The sequence below is a fragment of the Pleurodeles waltl genome, unplaced genomic scaffold, assembly GCF_031143425.1.
Source record: "Pleurodeles waltl isolate 20211129_DDA unplaced genomic scaffold, aPleWal1.hap1.20221129 scaffold_67, whole genome shotgun sequence".
Taxonomy (NCBI): domain Eukaryota; kingdom Metazoa; phylum Chordata; class Amphibia; order Caudata; family Salamandridae; genus Pleurodeles; species Pleurodeles waltl.
In genome coordinates this window covers 1,890,291-1,896,794 of record NW_027150384.1, presented here as the reverse complement: position 1 = coordinate 1,896,794, position 6,504 = coordinate 1,890,291, and the positions used below count along the sequence as shown (strand labels likewise).

Sequence of the window (6,504 nt, the reverse complement as noted above, 5' to 3'; positions counted from 1 at the left end):
AGGCCACGTGTGGAATGAGATCGGTGGGGCGCCAGCAGCTGTTAAAGTGGGATTCTAGGCGCTGGCTTCAGTGAGGCTGACTCTGGCTGTGTGTGTTGTGATTGGATGACAGCTCAGGTGCACCCAGGGGTAGGAGGTGGACCCCAGATATGAATAAAACGGGAGCACCATGTCTGCTTACATAGGTACAGAGAGAGGGGAGGGGGGGTCCACATCAGTCTGTCTGCAGCCCGGATAGCTCAGTAGGTAGAGCATCAGACTTTTAATCTGAGGGTCTAGGGTTCAAGTCCCTATTCGGGCGGAACATTATTTATTTATTTTTTTCAACATTTACCTGTTATTAAACAGTATTAAAATGATCAATGATTTTTTCCTGCTTTTCACTCTTTCATCTCTAACATTTAATCTGTTATCACTCCGGTTTCTTAAAGCCAGCAGCGCCCCCTGCTGACATTATAGCAGTTTTCAGTGACGTTTCATAGTCAGACACTGGTTTGTGCCACGTGGCCCTTCCTTGCCTCCACTAACCACGGTGAGAGAGTGAGTCTGGTGCAGCCACAAGCACAGCACCAGATTACCCCCCACAGACGCCCTCAGAGTTACTCACAAACCACAGACCGCTTCCCCAGGAGACACAAGCACAGCACCAGATTACCCCCCACAGACGCCCTCAGAGTTACTCACAAACCACAGACCGCTTCCCCAGGAGACACAAGCACAGCACCAGATTACCCCCCACAGACCCCTCAGAGTTACTCACAAACCACAGACCGCTTCCCCAGGAGACACAAGCACAGCACCACATTACCCCCCACAGACCCCTCAGAGTTACTCACAAACCACAGACCGCTTCACCAGGAGACACAAGCACAGCACCAGATTACCCCCCACAGACCCCCTCAGAGTTACTCACAAACCACAGACCGCTTCCCCAGGAGACACAAGCACAGCACCAGATTACCCCCCCACAGACGCCCTCAGAGTTACTCACAAACCACAGACCGCTTCCCAGGAGACACAAGCACAGCTCCAGATTACCCCCCCACAGACGCCCTCAGAGTTACTCACAAACCACAGACCGCTTCCCCAGGAGACACAAGCACAGCACCAGATTACCCCCCACAGACGCCCTCAGAGTTACTCACAAACCACAGACCGCTTCCCCAGGAGACACAAGCACAGCACCAGATTACCCCCCACAGACCCCTCAGAGTTACTCACAAACCACAGACCGCTTCCCCGGGCCGCACAGATGCGGCTCTGAGCCCAGATGCAAGCAGTGGGTCCAGATGGGAGGGGGTGCAGCTCTGTGGTGTCAGGCTGTGTGTGTGGCGCTGTGGGGCAGAGCAGCAGACCCTGCCACAGCAGAGAGGGCTCTGCAGCGCTTTCTCCACAGTGAAGCAACCCCGCCTGCTGCGCTGTTTGTGCAACTTTATGGTAAAACTGTCCCAAAGAATCACCAACCTCGGTGCAAGAAGAGGGTGCAGGTCCCCCTGGGAGCTCTGTGGCCTTGTAGACACACTCGGCTTGTGGCCTCCTCTCTCCATCGAGTCACGTGCCTGGATGACGTGTAACACCTTATAATGCTCGGTTTGGGGGACTTTATCCCATGTATGCAATGTGGGGGTCACTCGTGTAAGTGACAATTGAAAAAGTTGCTTCACAATCCTTTGTTATCACTAACATAGGTAGATTGGGCAGTGAAATAGCACAGTGTTATATGGCTGCCACTGACACCTCTTGTGATCTGCAGCTTATGATCTGCAGCTCGAGAGTTTAAATCCTGGGAAGGGTAACTCAGCTTTCCATTATTTCAAACCTAGTACACTGAGCATTTAAATTATAGAAACACCCGTTATTTACAGTGCTTAGAAACAGAAGGCAGAGCTGCAATAATGAACATCTTTATTAGTGCTTGGTAATCAGTGAATCAGTGCTTAATTTGTAAATATGTAAGTGCCAGGAGACCTCTGGAGGCCACTGAACAGCCTCAGGCGTCTGTGCCTTTCTAAGGGTCCTCTCTGGCATTTTTCAGGGGGACAATAAATATGACAGACATTGGTGACATTGGGTGCACGTCAGTGCTTAATTTGAGCCGGTGGCTGCCGGTGGAGGGTCAGACAAGCATTTTTAGGGACTGGGACTTATTTTATCGCATCGGATATTTCTTAAGAGCACAAGAGAGAAAAGCACATTAAGAGGAAAGAAGGAGGAAGAGAAAGATGGAAAACCTGTCACAGAGGGAGAAAGCAGGAACCTGCAAGAGTGAGATCAAGGAGCAGGGAGTGTCTGGTAGTGGATTAAAGAGGCATGAAGAGGGTTGAAGATTGCACACCTTGGTTTTCAGTGCACTGACATTCAATAGTGCCGGCTGCAGTCTTCTGAGCAGAGCTTTGGGCACCGGCTCTGATTATTTTACAGATTAAGTACTGCTGCACGAGCACACATACGCACACACGTGCACACACACACACGCACACACATGCACACACATGTGCACACATGTGCGCACACACACACACATGCACACACACACACACACACACCCACGCACACACACACACACTTACAATTTCTGTAGTTTTACCATATTTTTCGATTCTGTGCTTTGAATAATACTGAGTACTGTATCGCAGCGGTACTCAACATTTTGACTTTTTTGGACCCCAATGAATCATGACTGGAAAGACCAAGCTGCTGCATCCCTCCTGTCTTCTTGCTTTTCCCTCATTTTCATTGCTTTCTCTGTGTCTTTTCCCTATTTTTCGAGTGCCTTCTCAATGCATTTCCCTTGTTTTCACTGCTTTCTCCTTGCTTTTTCCCTCATTTTCACTGCTTTCTCCGCGATTTTTCCCATTTTTAAGTCCCTACTCCTTGTTTTTCCCTCGTTTTCAGCCTGCTCCTTGCCTTTTTTGAGCACCTTCTCCTTGCTTTTCCCACATTTTCACTGCTTTCTCCTTCTGTCACCTGTTTTTTGAGTGCCTTCCCCTTGCTCTTCTCTTATTTTCACAGCTTTCTCCCTTCTTTTCCCCATTTTTTTGACTGCCTTTTCCTTGCTTTTCTCACATTTTCACTGCTTTCTCCTTCCATCGCCCCGTTTTTTGTGTGCCTTCCCCCTGCTCTTCCCTCATTTTCACTGCTTTCTCCTTTCCTTTTCCCCCTGTTGTTTTGTGTGTCTTCTCCTTGCTTTTCCCTCGTTTTCATTGCCTTCTTGTTTTTTCCCCTGTTGTTTGAGTGCCTTCTCCTTTCTCTTCCATCGTTTTCACTGCTTTCTCCTTGCTTTTCTGCCCGTTTTTTGAGCGCCTTCTTCTTGTTTTTCCTATATCGCCAATTAGTGTCTGCAGCCCATTCCTGGGTTACATAAATAGGTGTAGTTAGCCATTAGACTTTGTTTATTCCTCCTAGACAGCTACTTAATAGATGGATTAGGGGTGCCTGGATGGACCACCAACTGGATGAGGGGGGCAGAGCGGGGCATAGCCCCACTTGCAATTGAATAGGCTGTGCTGTGCCTTCACACAAAGGACTTGCCACCACTGCATTGTTCATGCAGCCAGCTTGGAGCCAGAGCAGAGGAGGCAGGAGACTTCAAGATCTTCAAAAGAAAACCTGCAGATGCTTCTCCTACTTCAAAGTGGGCACCAGATACAAATATTGGACCCTCAGACCCAACTCTTCAGATGCTTGTGAACGTGTGGATGCTACAGAAGAAGGACTGCGGTGCTGCTTTGCTGCCAGGACTGCCACTTTGCTGCCCTGCTACTCTGCTGCCTGATGCTCTGCTTGCTGAGAAGGAAGACTGGACCTGCACCCTTCATCTCAGGCTTAAGTGACTCCAAAGGTCAGCTGACACCTGTTTTGAGCTACAATGACATCACAAGCTCCAAAGGCTACCTGCAAGTGCTCAGCTGACCTGCTGCCTGGACCTCCAACTAGAGCTGCTTGAGCTTTGCTGGCCTCTGCAGGAGTGAATTCCTGATGCCCAGGAGGTGCTCCTCAGGTCCTGGAACCTCGAAATGGCCCTAGTTGAGCTCCACTTCAAAGAAAAGGAGAAATTCTGAAGATTTGGACTCTTCATAAACACAAACCCGTGCCATCTGTCACTGTGAAGTTCCAGTGAACCCGACTCTTCATGCCACTGCAACTGCCAGCAACGCCTGACAACTCGTGATGACCACCACCACGAAGCTCCAGCAATGACTGTTCGTGACACCTGACAGAATCATCGCGCTACAATGGCGACCATGCGCAACGCCCCTTTCACTGCAAATGGAATTATTTGCACTGCACCTTGAAGGTGACTCTTTCAGCTGGGTTAACCTGGCCTATCTATCCAGCCAACGCGCTCCATCGCGGTAAGCCTGAACTTGTGATTTGCACCTGGTTTCGCACAACCAGATAACTGCAAGTGGTAGTTTGCGCTTTTGGGCACCTTACTAACCTGAAATCTTTAAAATTGCATGTCCCCGGGTCTACTGATCAGACTTTTGTTGTTTTGGTATCAAATAATTTACTAAAAGTTTACTCTACTTTGCTAAATTGGTGTGAGATTTTTAGTCCCCAATTTCAAATTCCTTCACATTTACGAAACATTTTAACATTTTCAATTTTACATCCAACATTCTTATTTCTATATACTTTACTATTCTGCTAACATGAATTCATTTTCCAAGCAGTTGTGGACCCCCTGAGTGGGTGTTGAGGACACCCAGGGGTCCGGTACCCCTGGAAAAGAACAGCTAGTGTCTTGAGTACAATTAATATGTCTAACACCTGACACTGACAGCACTTACAAATGGCAGAAGCACGGGTTGAAGCACTGTATAAAAAAGTGATTCTTATTACTATTAATTATAAAATAAACTAAGGGGCGCATTCAACATGTTCTCAAAGACCCCAACTAATCCATCACTAGTGTACATTTATTAATGCACTTAAACATCCTGTTCAGAACCACTTGATCACTCACCTATGCAGATTTGAACATTGTTATTAAGCATGTCTTTTATTTGTGCCCAAGGTTTCGGAATTAAGGTGACTCGCTCATGGAATGTTTTAGCTAAGCTAACTATTGGTTTCTGTCTGATGTACAACACAAACAGTTCTATGTATTTGATCCTCAGGTTTGTACCAATAATCTGCAAACATTACAATGGTATCCTCCTCTGAAAAGCAGACCCAAAAGTGTTAACCAATTACTAAACACTAAACATAGGATACGCCACTGTATCTGCATTCATCTGCATACTGATAGGTCTTCATGGGGAAGAGGTTGGGAAGGGCTTGCACTTACACATCAAAGGGTAGTGGCCTGAGCCACACAAATGGGGCTGCTTACCTCCCGCTGATTGTCTGGAGCCGGTGCTGGGTGAAACGGGACCTGTGCATTTTAGAGAAACCTTCTGAAGTCACCCCAACATCAAAGGCACATTTTGGTATAAGTTCTGGGTCTCTAAACCCCCAAAATCAGTACACGTCTGGACCTAAGACAGAACCCTGCTGGAGTGAAGGCTGCTATGCTGAAGGATTGTCACTTTGCTGTGCCTGACAGTTTCAGGGCACTGCTGTCCTACTTTGCTGAGCTGCCATGATGCTTGCTGACCTCTGCCCTACAGGAAGAGAACAAAGAACTGCTTCCAGAGTGACCCAAGGACTTGCTGACTTGCCCCCAGTTCTACCAAAGGTCACCAGGACATCAAAGACCTCAGAGTTCCGCTATTACCTCAAAAACGTGGCGTTTGTATTCTTTACACTTGATTTGAAGTATTCCAGCGTTTGCTTTGATGACAGGTGTGTTCTATGACTCCGATCGTCTCATCCCCTTCATAAGTTCTTTGGAGAACCACTGTGATGCCCTGTTCTTACCCTCATTACCACAGCAGTCTCTGCTCTGATTGGTGGCTGCTTGGATTACAACAAAGCATCATACAACGGCCTTGCTAAGGCTGTGCTAGCGTGCATCCAGTATATAAGCAACATGGTACAACAAAGCATCATACAACGGCCTTGCTAAGGCTGTGCTAGCGTGCATCCAGTATATAAGCAACATGGTACAACAAAGCATCATACAACGGCCTTGCTAAGGCTGTGCTAGCGTGCATCCAGTATATAAGCAACATGGTACAACAAAGCATCATACAACGGCCTTGCTAAGGCTGTGCTAGCATGCATCCAGTATATAAGCAACATGGTACAACAAAGCATCATACAACGGCCTTGCTAAGGCTGTGCTAGCGTGCATCCAGTATATAAGCAACATGGCTATTGTAGGAAGCTGGCCTGGTGTGTGGAGAGCATCTATGGTGTTATCACCCTATACCAGGTCCAGGTATCCCCTATTACTGAGGTGTAGTCAGGGTCTTGTAAGACAGGTTCTCTAGAGGTAGCTGTGGATGAGCAACCAAGGCTTATCTAGGAGACATGCAAAGCTCAGGCAATACCACTTATAGTCACACAGTACTTATACACATGAAAGAACCACAATGTGTTACAAAAATAAACTTA

General features: G+C 47.5%; 1 non-coding gene across 1 annotated transcript; it reads left to right on the top strand.

Annotated features, from left to right (window-relative positions):
• The first annotated feature begins 228 nt into the window (after window positions 1-228).
• TRNAK-UUU (transfer RNA lysine (anticodon UUU)) lies at window positions 229-301 on the top strand. The gene has a single exon. It is a non-coding gene; the product is annotated as a tRNA-Lys (tRNA).
• Window positions 302-6,504: the final 6,203 nt, after the last annotated feature.